The 15,698-nt window shown below is 36.9% G+C and overlaps 1 non-coding gene across 1 annotated transcript; it reads right to left on the bottom strand.

Annotated features, from left to right (window-relative positions):
- Positions 1-15,008: 15,008 nt before the first annotated feature.
- On the bottom strand, positions 15,009-15,244 carry LOC136307275 (small Cajal body-specific RNA 6). Its single transcript, XR_010725932.1, has one exon. It is a non-coding gene; the product is annotated as a small Cajal body-specific RNA 6 (non-coding RNA).
- Positions 15,245-15,698: the final 454 nt, after the last annotated feature.

Below are 15,698 nucleotides of genomic sequence, written 5' to 3'. Positions count from 1 at the left end.
ACAACAAAACAAAAGAATTAAATTGCATTGTTAGTCAATGAATTGGAAAGCAGGTGTTAAAGACAGAGAAGTTCCTCATTTCATGTCTTCTAGTTAAGAACCATGAGAATAAAAAGAGTGGCAATAAATTCATACAGATAACTATAATCTACTCCTATGGACATCTATTAGGGAAAAACAACCACAATATCAACACTAAGATTAAAATTGACTTTGTAATGCCATTTTTTGTTTCTATGAAATAAATTCAAAATTCAAGCCAAGAATAATTTGAACATTTACAGAATATATCAATAATACATCATTACCCAGATCTTCAATTCAGTGATTTTATTTTTCTGTTGAACAAGTAGGGTTTATCAGAGAATTTAGCATCTGAATGTAGAAGGGAAATTGTAAAATGCTTTCTTTAAATTTGCATGTCTTTAGCTCCTGAATAGCCATCAAAGTAATTGTTTCTTAAATGCTATGCAAATTTTTTTCTCCTGTGTTGACCCTAATCAAAGCAATTAATTCCATAATGAAGTCTTTCTTTACAAACACCATCTTATTATTATCTTGGTCTAAATTAATAACATCATGATAATAATTAGTAGATTTGAAATCATCTATTTCTTTCTTACAGCATGTGGACTCCATATAAAAGAGCAACAGGGATGAAAATTAGAGTAAAACATTGCAGCTGTGTTGATTAGAGTGCCCTCCTAACCTTAGCATCTGCAATATCGCCCTTATTTAAATTTGAATGTGATGTGGTTGTAATGTTCTTTCCCTCACCAGACACAACTACTAAGTATAATCATATATATTATATATTACAAATAGCTTGTATTTACTATATTATATATAATAATATATATATAACTACTTATATGTAACCCTAATTTATAATATAATATATGAGTATTGTTGGTCAAATAAGTTTGTAAATATGATATATGTGTTTGCTTGCTTATAGTTTGCATTGGGAGTAGGAGACAGGCTGTAAACAGGCAGGGTCCATATAGCCAAAGGCATAGTTTTAAGACTAAACTTTTCCCCACAATGTTGCATGGTGGGTTGGTGCACTCTCATGAAGAATCCCATTATGCCTCAGATAAGTGACTTTGTATCAGAGACTTCCTTGTTTGTATATTGGATTAAAGGTTTTGATTTCTACACTATAAAATGGGGCAGAGGAGCCCATGCTGGAGGAGGGCAGAGAAAGGCCATGTGGAGGAGAGGAGAAGCAGCCAAGATGGCAGAGTGCTAAAGGAGAAGCCAGTTTGTGCAGAGATTGTGGAGAAAGAAGGAGATGAGGAACAGAGGTGAATAAGGCTGGTGAAGTAGGAACCTTTGATTCTAGGAAACTCGAATGAGGCAGTGGCTTTGGGAGCCTTGAATGCAAAGGGAAGTGTTTTCCCACTGTGTGCATTTTTCGCCCACAGGGTGCTAGCTAGAATTAAAAAGGTAATGGCAGCATTGTTCACACTAGCGAAGATCAAAACAGCCAAAGTGTCTGTCAGTGGATGAGTGGATTAAAAAGCTTTGGTACATATATACTCAGCCATAAGAAATGATGACATCGGCCCTGGCCGGTTGGCTCAGCAGTAGAGCGTCGGCCTGGCGTGCGGGGTACCCGGGTTCAATTCCCGGCCAGGGCACATAGGAGAAGCGCCCATTTGCTTCTCCACCCCCTCCCCTCCTTCCTCTCTGTCTCTCTCTTCCCCTCCTGCAGCCAAGGCTCCGTTGGAGCAAAGATGGCCCGGGCACTGGGGATGGTTCCTTGGCCTCTGCCCCAGGTGCTAGAGTGGCTCTGGTCTCGGCAGAGCGACGCCCCGGAGGGGCAGAGCATCGCCCCTGGTGGGCAGAGCGTCGCCCCTGGTGGGCGGGCCGGGTGGATCCCGGTCGGGCACATGCGGGAGTCTGTCTGACTGTCTCTCCCCGTTTCCAGCTTCAGAAAAATACAAAAAAAGAAAAAAAGAAAAAAAAAATTATGACATCGGATCATTTACAACAACAGGGATAGACCTTGATAACATTATACTGAGCAAAATAAGAAAATCAGAAAAAACTAAAAACTATATGATCCATACATAACTGGGACATAAAAATGAGACTCAGACACATGGACAAGAGTGTTGGGGTTATGGGGGGCAGGGGAGGAGAAGGAGGGGATTGGAGGAGGGGAGGGGCACAAAGAAAACCAGTTAGAAGGTGACAGAAGACAATTGGACTTTGGGTGATGGGAATGCAGCATAATCAAATGTCAAAATAATCTAGAGTTGTTTTCTCTGAACATATATACTCTGATTTATCAATGTCACCCCATTAATATTAATTCAAAAAAAAAAAAGGGAATAGCCCACCAGTTCTTGGCTCCATTGTTTCATTACCGTCTGTATGAATCAAATGTGAACCTTCATGAGCCATGTGGCTACTAGCTTTACAAATATATATGTAACTATTTGTAACCAGTAAAAACAGGCACATTTCTCATGCATATTTATATACATTTGTCCTGTGATTATTGGAAGCATCCTCATGTCTTTTTTCTACAGTTTATTTATTAAAAAGATTCATACCTATTTAATTTATAAAGTCATTACAAAGTTATAATTTATGTTATCCTAGCTGGAGAGAGTAGAAAGATCATGAAATCTTTAAAGCAATTCCATTTACATAGATCTATAGTGTTAAAACAAGAATGTTTGTGAACTAGATCTCTATACACTTAATCTGATAACTTCGGTGTTAACTTTTCCTCATTGACTTGTTTACTTTGATGGGATGTCCTAATATCTTTAAATTAGAGCAGGCAGCTAGGAATTAATAAAAGAGAAGGCTGCTAGAATAGCTAACCTTGATTGAGTCTGAAAGTTATACTTAATCAGGCTTAAGTCTGGAAATTACTGCTTCAAACACCCCAAGGAATAGTGACATCCCCAACAAGGAGATTAATATCCCTGGACTGGCTTTATAGTGTCCCCAGGAAGTCATTGGACCATTACTGTGAAGAACTAGTAAAGGTGAGGTATCTAGCCTGCGAAAAGGATCAGCTTGGATTGAGGTCATGAAACCTAGGGAGTTCTAGGAAAGGAATTAGATACGGCAGGACCCAAAACAAGCCTGAGAGGAAATAGGAAAGAGATTGGTTAGTTTGGAAGATCTTTTCTCTCCTATGCCAGATGTAACACAATCAATGTTTAACAAAGGTTCATCTCGGTAGCACATGTTTGTTCATGTGCACCTGTTCGTTCACTAGTTTTCTATTCATAGCAGCCACATGGCTCCAAGCACAGGGCCCTTGCAGCAGTGCAGGCCTGGCATCTGTGTAGGACCAACCATGGAGTCCACGTGTGTCTGTCTCCAAGTGCAGACCTGGAGGTAGCAGCACAGTACCAGCCTGAATGCAGCCAGGAACAGTTCTACTCTAAGCCAGATGAGAACAAAGATGAAGTTGGACTAAAGCTTTGGCATGGACTAAACTGAACCACTACAGCTTTGGATGCCCTGCTGATGCCAGGAAATGTTACAATGTCTTTGTACCCTGACCCTTCTTCTGGGCTTGGTGAAGGCAAACTGGACTTCTTTCACAGCAGGATGGAGGTGAGCCACCTGGTCAGAATGAGACACTGGGCTCCTGGGCACAATCCTTTGTGTTTGCTCCAGCTTTGATAAACCTTGCATTATAACTCATCCTCCCATGTGTGAGTGCCTGAAATGCTTTTCTAGCAAATCTGTGAAAGAACCTCTTTTCCACCAGCAACATTTACAGTAGGTACACTGAGGCCCAGGTCCAGGGTTCACACAGCTTTCCTCTGGAATCTTATATGGTCTGTCATCTTGACAGTGCTATGAAAGGATTTTGTATTATGGGTGTTCCCACTGAAAAGCTTTCTCAGGAATAGTTTTCTATCTGTACCACCTACATTTGAAGGTACCTCAATTGAGTAATTTATTCCAATTATACATATATATATATATATATATATATATATTCACCTACAATAATCACTGCAATTATTTGTATACATTCTCTCCAAATTCTACTTATGTTTTAGTATTGTACCTCTGTAAGTAATATATAGAAACATTACACCATTTGGGTACATTTCCACCCTTAGTGATGCAATCACAATATGTATTACAATCTATTGATATATATGATATTATTACAGTGTTTCTTTAAACCATAACATATCTTAAAAACAGTAAGAAAACAGAGGCTTTAACATTTCTGGTTTCCTTAAGTAGATCCTGAAAATCCTCATTTCATTTTCTTTCACCCTAAAAACACTTCCTTTAATATTTATTTTATTACATTCTGGTAGCAATAATATAATCTTAAAACATTTATATTTCATTTACATTATTGAAGGATATTTTTCAGGATACAATATTTTTGAGTTGACAGAATTTTTTTCTCTCAGCATTTTAAAAGTTTTTTTTTTTAATTTTTCAATTATAGTTGACATTCAATATTATATTAGCTTCAGTGTATATCAGTCTCTCAGCATTTTAAAGACCTTATTCTACTTTTTCCTGGTACTGATAGATTTTTGTTGCAAAGTTACATATTGCCTGTATTATGTGTCATGTTACTTCAGCTTCTTTCAAGGTTTTTTGTTTGTTATTTTGTTTGGTTTACAGTAATTTATCTATGATACTTCTCAATATTTTAGATATTTTTAATACCTGTGTATGTTTTGCTTTGGCTCCATTAAGAGTCTTAAAACTCTACATTTATGTTTTTTACCAAATTAGGGAAATTTTTATTTACTATTTCCCAAATACTGTTTCTGCTATTCTCCTTCAAACTGAAATAACAAGTATTCTAGACATTTTGATATTTTCTAAAGGGTCCATGAGCCTGTATTAGTGTTTTACAATCTTCTTTCTTTTTACTCTCTATATTGAAAACATGCATTGATAATTTTTAATTTTACTGATTCTTTCCTCTATAATCTCCTTTTTCTCGTTAAGCCAATCAGAGAAATTTTATTTCAGGTATTGTATTATTTTTAGTTGGAATATTTTTATTTGTTTTTGTATTATTTCTAACTTTCTGCTATTACGTAACACTTCACTTATTACTACTTTTTATATTAATGAGTATAATTACTACTGGGAATTTAAAGCCATTCTTTGGTAATAGTAACACCTGGATTATTTTAGGGATCATCTCTGTTGATGGTTTTTTATTTTATTTTATTTTTTGTATTTTTCCAAAGTTGGAAACGGGGAGGCAGTCAGACAGACTCCTGCATGCACCTGACCGGGATCCACCCGGCATGCCCCCCAGGGGGCGATGGCCTGCCCATCTGGGGCATTGCTCTGTTGCAACCAGAGCCATTCTAGTGCCTGAGGCAGAGGCCGTAGAGCCATCCTCAGCACCCGGGCCAACTTTGCTCCAATGGAGCCTTGGCTGTGGGTGGGGAAGAGAGAGACAGAGAGGAAGGAAAGGGGGAGGGGTGGAGAAGTAGATGGGTGCTTCTCCTGTGTGCCCTGGCCGGGAATCAAACCCGGGACTCCTGCACACCAGGCCGACGCTCTACCACTGAGCCAACCGGCCAGGGCTGATAGTTTTTTATTTTTAAAGATGTATCACATTTTCCTCATTCCTCAGATGTTGAGTAATTTTGGTTTATATTTGAATGATGTGAAAGCAATACTGTGGACACTAAGGATTCTATATATATTATACTGATTTAAAAGATAGTAGTATGTTTGTTTAACAGGAAATTAACTTAAATAGACTAAAAATTCAAACTCTGTGTTTTAGAAAACAGCTGACATCTGATTTCAGTGTCTTCAGCCACATTTTGGTTGCTTGCAGTCTACCCCATACATGTGGTGCTTTAGGGATCAGCCAGATTTTGAAGTTTATGGTGGTAGAATATAGAGATTTCCTCTCTTGGTTACCTCTCTAGAAATTACCTCTGCATTTCTCTGTGGTTATAATTATATTGTACTTCAGTTCCTCATACCATAAAAAAAGTTTTCTTTCTAGCAGACTTGCAAATAGCCTACAGAAAACTATATATGGCCCTCCCTACGGCCAAAAGCCATAAAACAGAAAATTTACCCATGGTGTTGTTCTAGTTTTATCTTCTATGTAGCTGTTTCTCTAAAACTACCTGCCTTGTTCACTTGTTCCTGCTACAAAGTATCTGAGTAGTTTTTATAATGTCATTGCTGCTACTTTTTTTTATGCTGTTAGTTTTGGTATTTTCTACAGTTTAAAATTTATTTCTGCATAGTCAATCATATATATAATATAATGCAGATAGATATTCTAATGTAGTTTTAAAAATTATGTTACAACTATTCACTATTAAGTATCTAGGCTTGACTTTCTTTTTTTAACCTAATTGATGTGCATTGAACTTCATGAAGGCCTAAATTTATATTATTATCATAAGGTATATTTGCTCTCCATGAAATTTATATTATGTTGATCAGATAGCATGCATGTACATCATGTTTTTCTTTCTAAAACATATCAGTGACTGAATTTATACCATTGTGGTCTCAGAAATATGTGGTTTTAATAGGGAATTAAATGGTTATTACCAATGATAAAGATATGTGGAAACATGCTGTGAAAACTTGCTGAGTTAGTATAACAATTACAGACAGCAAGGCGCATGGCGAGAGCCCTGAGTGGAAGACAGTCCAGGGGCCTCTCTGACCTGTACTGGAAACAGTGCGTGCTGGAAACAGCAAAACAGCAGGATAAGATATAGAAACAGAAAATGTTTAGGCTCTCAGAACAGAGTTTAGGAGTCAGCATGTTCCTTGCACTTTGCTTCACCCCCTGAAAACTTCTTCTTTCTGCTTCCTTGATTTATTTGTACTGGCAAATAAATATCTGAGTAAGGCTGGGGACAAGGCTTCAGTCCTTCAATCAGCTGACTAGCATGGTTGCCTCTCCTCATCCTCTTGGTGTATTTCATCTGGTCTTTGAGTAGCTTTTGCCACCATGACAAGTGGTGCCCCCTGTGAGAACAGGAACCAAATGACAGGTTTACTACTTTGAGTAGTCATTGTCACTGTGACAAAGATATATATAAAAATAAAACTCAGGGATAAAATAACAGTGAGGTAATTATGGCAAATATCATTTTTCCTTTAGAGATGGATAATTATAATTTAAAAGTTTAAACAATTGTTTCAAAACTAGAGACAGAACTGCTAATCCAGCAAGGTTTACTTATTCTATTACTTTCTTCCACTACAATTCCAGATTCAAAACTCTTTCTACATATTTTTAATGATTTCTAAGTAATAAAATAAATCTGAAGTATTACTTATCATCTATTTGAATATTTATGTATTTCTAAGGTATTTCTTATGGACAGTCTATTGTTATATCTTACTTTATGTACTACCTAACAATCAGTGCCTTAATTTATAATGTTTATAAAATTAATATTTATGCAATAATTCATGATTTTGGGTTTTAATCTAGTATCTTCCTATTTGCTTCCTTTTTGCTTTACCTGTTTTTTTTATGGTGTTCTTTCCTCTTTTTTCTGGTCTTCTATTGAATATATTACATGATTTTCTTTTCACTATTGGCTTATTATATATTTATTTATTTATTTATTTATTTTAGAGGAATTTCTATGTTCTATAACATATTAAAATATATCTAATATTTTATTAATATTAAATTTATCAAAGTCTATTTTCAAATACAGTATACCATTCATGTGGAGCGGGAGAATGTTACAGTGGTATACTTTTGTATCCCCTTCCACCTTTTGTGCCATTGCCATGCAACTCTCATCAACATATATTATGAACCCCATAATATGCTGCATTTATATTGCTCCATCATTAAGTCTTTATTTTACTTATTTATTTATTTATTTTTATTATTATAAAGACAGAGTGAGAGTCAGAGAGAGGGATTGACAGGGACAGATAGACAGGAACACAGAGAGATGAGAAGCGTCAATCATCAGTTTTTCATTGTGGCACCTTAGTTGTTCATTGATTACTTTCTCATATGTGCCTTGACAGGGGCGGGAGGGGCTACAACAGACTGAGTGACCTCTTGCTCAAGCCAGCGAACTTGGGTCCAAGCTGGTGAGCTTTTGCTCAAACCAGATGAACCTGTGCTCAAGCTGACGACCTCGGGGTCTCGAACCTGGGTTGTCCGCATCCCAGTCCGACGCTCTATCCACTGCGCCACCACCTGGTTAGGCTTCATCATTAACTCATTAAAAGTGTAAAACACTAGGAAAAATTTGTAGACACAATTTTCCTTATCAGTGCTCTTCATTCATTCAAGTACATTTAAATTAACATATGGTGTCATTTTCCTTCGGCCGGAAGAACTTTTGTTGCTGGTGAAAATAAGATTCTTCTGTGGTGTCATGAGACAAGCATTTCAGAGACTCACACATATTAAGAAGAGGTGTAGTGATAACATTTATTGGAGTAAAATCAATAAATAAATTTATTGGAGACTGCCTCCAGGTGCCCAGTGTCTCATCCACGACCAGATGGATCAGCTCTGTCTTGCTGCAAAAGAAGTCCAGCCTCTGGAGCTGCAGGCCCGCTTGCCTTCACCAATGCCAGGCGAAGGATGAGGGCCCAGTGATGCTGCGCCCTTACTCTGACATCAGCATCTGAAACCTCAGGAGTTCAGTTTAACCCTTGCTGAAGCCATACAGTCCAGTCTGTGTTTTGCTCTGATCACGGTGGGCCAGCCAGCGCTTTGCTGCCATACCCAAGCCCGCACAACTGCTGCGGAGAGAGAATGCTCCCCTGGGGCCTTGGTTAAGCTTTCTCTATATTTCCTCAGGTTTGGGAAGCAATAAGCTTTCTTTCAAACTAACCTTTTTTTTTTTTTCCTGGATCTTCATGGACTTGTGCTGGACCCTTGCCCTATGAAATCCCTTTCCTGGATCTTCTGGGGTTCTGTGTCTCTTATATTACCTAATCTTTTTCCCCCGTTAGACTCCTCCTCTTTCTGGTCACCATATTGGCTCCTACCACACATGTGCCCAGCAAAGGTATTTCCCTTTTACTGTTCCCCTTTCCCTGGTCATCTATGGGTAGGGGCCCCATTGTCCCCTGGGGAGATTGGAAAAATGATATCTCTGCTTAGCCAGGGGTTAAATCCCCTTTGGCCGAAGATGTGATTTTCCGCTGAGTTGTCTGAAGTTGTAAATTTCAGACTTAATAAGACTTAGGTTTAAAGATGTTCCCTGCTCTTTTGTTAATATATAGCTGACTACCTACTGTAGTATTTATTTTCAAATTTTTTTAATGTGTCATTTTGCTAGCCAATTCATTCTTTCAGCAGTTATTTGTCTTTATAGGTCCTTATTTTACTCTTAATATTGAAAAATATTTTTGAGAGTTATAGAATTCTAGACTCACTTTTTCTCTTTCAATAAAGAAATGTCCTTTTTGGTTTCCAGGCTTATAATGAAGTCATTCTTATCTTTGTCTTAAGTACTTACGGCTTGGTTATTTTTTTTCTATTTTAAGATATTATCCTTGTCTCTGTAAGAATTTGATTTTTATGTACTTTGTTATGGTTTCCTGTATGTTTATTTTGTTTAGTTTTGTTGAACTTGTTGGATCTGTAGGTTTGAATTTTTCATAAAATTTGAAAATTATTTGAATAAAATTTCTTCAGATACATATTTTCTATTTTTCTCATTTTCTTCTTCCTGAACATTGATTGTATATATAATAACCTGAATAACATTGTCCACAATTTACGGCTCTGTTTTTCAGTATTTTGTTTCTATATATTTCACTTCAGTTTCCATTTTTTAAATATTATCATCTTTTCATCTGTTTTTCAGTCTTGTCTTTATTAATTCCAGTATACTTATAATTTTAGATATTTTATTTTTAATGTCTAAAAAGTCATTTTTGTTTTATATTTCTTACAATTTGTCTTATATAATATACTTCATATTTTAAAAATTTTATAACATTTCTTTCTTTCTTTATCAACCGTGTGTTTCTTCTGAGTTCTTGAGGTTTTTAAGCACATGAGATCCTTTCCTTCTACTGTAATTTCTGTGTGTTTCTCTTGGTTATGGATTACATTTACTTGCTACTTGCTTTGTCAGTTATTATCATTACTAATTATTTAGGCTGGACTTATCATATTTTAAACTGTTTGTTGTTAGATTTTGATAGAGTCATTGAAATACTGTTTGATTTTGTTCTTCTATTTAGATAAGTTTCTTGCAGTTAGTTTCATCATTTCTAAAATTGTTTTCTACTTTGTTAGCATAAGGCCACAATTGTTTTTAATCAAGAAGTAAGTCAGTCTTACTATTAAGCTGACAAAACTCTGAAGATTTTGCCCAAGTATTAATTAATCTTTCCAGTCTGATTTCTATAAACATAAAATATTCTCAACTGTATGTGAGCTTCATTAATTGTTCTGCCTACTGCTTTGCTGGACCTTTAGTGAGCTCTGGGAGGGGTTAAGCTTATGGATTCCTGTTTGTTCCCTGGAAGTTATTCTGTATATGGTTTCAGGGAAGTACAACTTTGTACTCTACACATATAGAGATTAATACTAATTAAATGAGTCAAAGAAACTCTATAGAAATATATTGATCTCTTCTTTATAGTCCTGTTTTCTCTGCTACCCTGCCCCCAAAATTCCAACTGCTTTGAATCTCCCTGAAATTCCATTTCTGTCTTCCCACCTCAGAGTGACATAAACCAACTTACTTCGGAAACTCTGATCCTACTCTGCAGCCTGAGGAAGCACATATGCACCAGGTTGGATAACTTTGAGATCCTAGGGCTCACTTTGTTTGCTTCCATTCTCTCAGGGATCACAGCCCTCTTCTGCCATTTATCCAATTTGTGAAAATAATTATCTCATGTAATTATGTTTAATTTTATAGTTATGTATGGAAATTGATGCTGGCTCTGTCTGGGACACATGCCTTCAGTAAGCTGACCAGAGTTTCTTTGCATTGTAACTAGTTTGCAAAAGTGACAAGAAAAAAGAAGACAAAGCCTAATGCACAAGCATTCTTTAAGCCTCTTACATCATATATGTTACTATCCCATTGGCCTAAACAAGTCACATAGTGAAGCCCAGAATTCATGAATTATGGAATTAAATAAGAAAATGAATAGGGAGAAATATAATTTATTAAATGTCATTACTGTAATAGTAATCACACAACTTTTATTAGCCATTATAACAACTGACTAGTACCAGAGTCAATATTGATGTACTTCAGTGAAGAGCTCACATCTGGAACAACAGCTGCACTTGGTATAATAATGTACACCAATTCACCATCTTCTTCCAAGACCCAAATATTTTTTGCAGACACTGAAGGGTATTAAGAAATCCCCATTTTTGCATTTTTAAATATTTGAGGGTGACAATAATTTAAGTAATATCACAAATGATACAGTTTTGCCTTTGGCTTATAATTTTTATAAAAGAGGACATTTCAAGTCTTTTCAATAGGTATTCTTAGTACATACAGTAACCGTCACTTCAAATATAAAAGAACAAAGTAGAGATTCTCCAATTTGTTGAGTAGAATTATTCTAATGAAATAAGAAGAAATTGCGAAAATAAAAACAAGATGAGTCTGTGGACCCACTAGTGCCATTGAACCACAGATTAGGGTCAAAATTCACCTTTTGCCTAAACACAATACGTATTTATTTTGAGCAGTAAGTGGATTTTAAAGCATCAACATTAATATTAGATTACAGGTGGGGTACAATACTTCAGAGGCTACTTAACAGATGACCCTTTAGAAGTGACTGCAGGAGGATTTGGGTCACACATTTCTGATTTTATCATATAGCTGTTGTTCAAGCTTCATGAGCTACCCTTTATTTCAGGAACTCAGAGGCTGAAAATAGCCCCAGATCTTAGAATGAAATGAGTCAGTAACTTTATTACAATGGCTCAAGTGAGGTCTATTTTCAACAAAACTAGATTTTTAAAAATTTTTGTAAAATACATATAACATAAATTTTTACTGTTTTTCCATTTTGAAGTGTAGTGTTCAATGGTATTATATACATTCCCATTACTGTGGCACCATCACTACCATCTATCTGCAGAACTATTTTCATCTTTCCAAACTGAAACTCTATATCCTTTAACAGAAACTCTCCATTTCTCCCTCGAACAGCTCCTGTCAGCCACCATTCCACCTTCTGTCTCTATGGATTTGACTATGGAGGTACCTCATCTAAGTGAAAGCTTAAAGTCCTCTCAGGCATTTTCTGGGCACAACTCTTCCCTGGGCTATGAGTGTGCGTGCATGCATGTGTGTGTGTTTCCCCTGATTTCCTCCTATGTACAGTTGCTGTTAAATGCCTTAATTTCCCCAAAAGTCTCATACTTGCTTTAGCTGTTGAATTTCTCAATTAGCAGTGTCTCGCCCAGAAATCTATGGGTCTGTATTTCCCTTGCAATGCCAGTTGCTTCCCGTAGCTTTTCTTAGCCTGAGAGTTGAGTGAGCCACTTTTGACCATCTGAACCCTGAGGGAAGGAAGAGTCCCATCACAGAGGCAACAACTAGACAGGTTACAATGTCACAAATTCTGTTGGCTGTGCTGTCTCTAGCTCTCGGAAGAGAACATGGGACTTGACCACTGTTTTTCCCCTACCCACTGTGGCCATGCTTGGAAGGAAGTGGAATAAAAATGGAGGAAATCACCACAAAATTCCCTACCATTTTGAAAGAAGCTTTTTCTTCTTCGGGCATTTGGCTTAGTTGCTATAGATCTTTGAGCAATTTGCAGAACTCTTATAAAGTTATTGTAACCAACATCTAGTTGTTTATTCAATGTTTCCATTGGGAAAGAACTTCCTATCTGCCATCTTCCTATCTGCCATCGAACTTCCTATCTGCCATCTTCCTAGTGTCACTCTTCTCAGACTTAGTTATAAATTGCTATTGTAGCTGCTAATTCAAATCAAATAGATTTAATTAACCTTCCTTTCCATATTGCTCCTAGAAACCCTGTAATCAATTAGCTCATAAAAAAGAAATCCATTTAATTTTATCAGACTCAATTATTTCTCCAAACTGCTGCTTGTTCCAGTTACATCGCAGGCTTTCCCCCTGAATAGGCAATGCTGCTACAGTCTGCCTCGCGATGACTTCCTGCAGCATCTTTCACCTGCATCTCTGCCTTGCAGAAAACAGGCACTACAGTTAGTTTAAAGAATTCCTGTTCTCCTTTCAGCAATGTGTTTCTTGACACCTTGATGAAGGGAGTATCTGCAAGCTCCACGGGGATAACCTTTCGAGGATGTTTAAGAAGCTAATAGAGTTAATCCATTTAACATTGTATTTTTATATGATTTTTGGATTCCTCGTTCTACGTTTTCTCATGAGTTTTTTGGCAACACAACTTAATTTTGTGTCATCCATAGGATTTAAGTTTGTCAGCTGCTTCAGCTGGCACATTGCACCCAAAATATCTGGACACAGACCTATACATTTCATTTGAATTACTATAAAAGTATGTTCATCATTCTCTGGTAACACAACATTAGAATTTATCTTGGTTTTTGTCTAGTTAAAATTATAAATGTGTTTCTTCATTTTGATTTTGTAATTGGTCCTCAATAAAACCTCTTGGATTTTGTGTGAGAAAAAAAATTAAACACTTTTATTCATTCAAAATTATATCGGTTATCTGTCACTTTCAGATGAACTTTATACAACTTATAATAAAATTTCTATATAAACACATTTACCACTATTTGTACCAATTTCTCATGTTATTACATTAAATTTTGGAAGCCAATATTATAAATTTTAAACATTGTTAAAGATAAATGAAATTACTTTAAAATATAAATCTCATATATTTAGTGACTGATTACTTAAAAATTTTCAAATAGGCCCTGGCCGGTTGGCTCAGCGGTAGAGCGTCAGCCTGGCGTGCGGGGGACCCGGGTTCATTTCCCGGCCAGGGCACATAGGAGAAGCGCCCATTTGCTTCTCCACCCCCCCCCTTCCTCTCTGTCTCTCTCTTCCCCTCCCGCAGCCAAGGCTCCATTGGAGCAAAGATGGCCCGGGCGCTGGGGATGGCTCCTTGGCCTCTGCCCCAGGCACTAGAGTGGCTCTGGTCGCGGCAGAGCGATGCCCCGGAGGGGCAGAGCATTGCCCCTGGTGGGCAGAGCATCGCCCCTGGTGGGCGTGCCGGGTGGATCCTGGTCGGGCGCGTGCGGGAGTCTGTCTGACTGTCTCTCCCCATTTTCCAGCCTCAGAAAAATACAAAAAAAAAATAATAATAATAAAAAATTTCAAATATTAATGCATATGCAAAACTGCAACAACAAGTATAAATTATCACTACTCTTTTACTTAAAACTATTCTGAAATTTGACACCATGGGATTAATTTATTATGCCTATGATTTTAACCTGTTGTAAAAGTATTCTTGAATTCATAGCCATAACTATTTTTATATCCTCTAAAATGTTCTTAATATTATTTCAATACTTTTATAGGGCTACAGAAAAATAAAAAATAACTCTCAGGTTAAATTGGGTTATTAGATTTCAACTGTAATCTAACTGATTTTTCATTAGGGACAGGGCATTAAAGGGGAAGTAAAACTATAGCTTCCACAAAATTCTAGCCCAGCACACCTTTACATTAAGGTTCTAACTGTATATACATTATGACCCTTCCTACACACATACATACACACACATTCATATACACATACAAACATATACAACTATGGTTAGGATTTGTGAGTGTGTATACATATGAGAGAATACATATGAGAAACAACTTTTGTCATTTACATTGCATTTAAACCCTTTTAAATAAGTAAATTTGTCTATTTGCATCTGAAGTTTTTATTCATCTCACCCCTTACACAATTTCTTGGGGATATTTTATTTCACTTTAATTGTTTAAATGCCACATACAAAATCTGGTTTTAAATGCACACCCAATAACATTTCATGGAAAAAATAAAGAATGTCTTTCGTTGGGCTTTTTCTTTCTTTTTTTTTTTAAATCAGAGGTCTCAGCTTGAAAGTCAGAGCAGAACCACACATATAAGAGTCCCAGCAATCATAGCCCTTAGAGACTGGCTGTGGGATGCCAACCACTCATCCTCCCTGAGCTCACCAAGGAGCACAGGCCTGGGAATCAGCGGGTGCCAGTGTTCTTTGCTCATCAGAACACTACTGCAGTCAGGTGGGAGCGAGCTCCTAGGCCACTGGGCTTTCAATGACAACAGATCAGATTCTTAGACCTATACTCATGTTTTCTCTGTATTAGAAAAGGTTTTATATATGACAGTGCTAGTATCTCCTCTACAACATATCTTCCTATTATTTGTCTTGTATGTGGATATTGAATTAAAACATGAAAACAAAATTAAGCATTTACTGCCTGTCTTATAAATTGTCCTCTTCCTATATGACATCAAATGTAGGTTAATCATTCTTTTATTTTTTTTTTCAAGAAATAGGAATGGAGCAAGATGAGAAACATCAAGTGGTAGCTGTGGTATTTTTAGTTGTGTATTAATTGCTTCTCATATGTGCCTTGATTGGGGGGCTCCAGCCGAGCCAGTGACCCCTTGCTCAAACCAGTGACCTTGAGCTCAAGCCAGCAACCTTGAGATCATGTTGATGATACCATGCTCAAGCCAGTGACTCTGCACTCAAGCTAGTGAGCCAGCAATCAAGCTGCTGACCTCGGAGG

This window comes from Saccopteryx bilineata, chromosome 5 (genome assembly GCF_036850765.1).
Source record: "Saccopteryx bilineata isolate mSacBil1 chromosome 5, mSacBil1_pri_phased_curated, whole genome shotgun sequence".
Taxonomy (NCBI): domain Eukaryota; kingdom Metazoa; phylum Chordata; class Mammalia; order Chiroptera; family Emballonuridae; genus Saccopteryx; species Saccopteryx bilineata.
The sequence above is the reverse complement of the archived record's forward strand: the minus strand, read 5'-3'. Positions and strand labels throughout refer to the sequence as shown.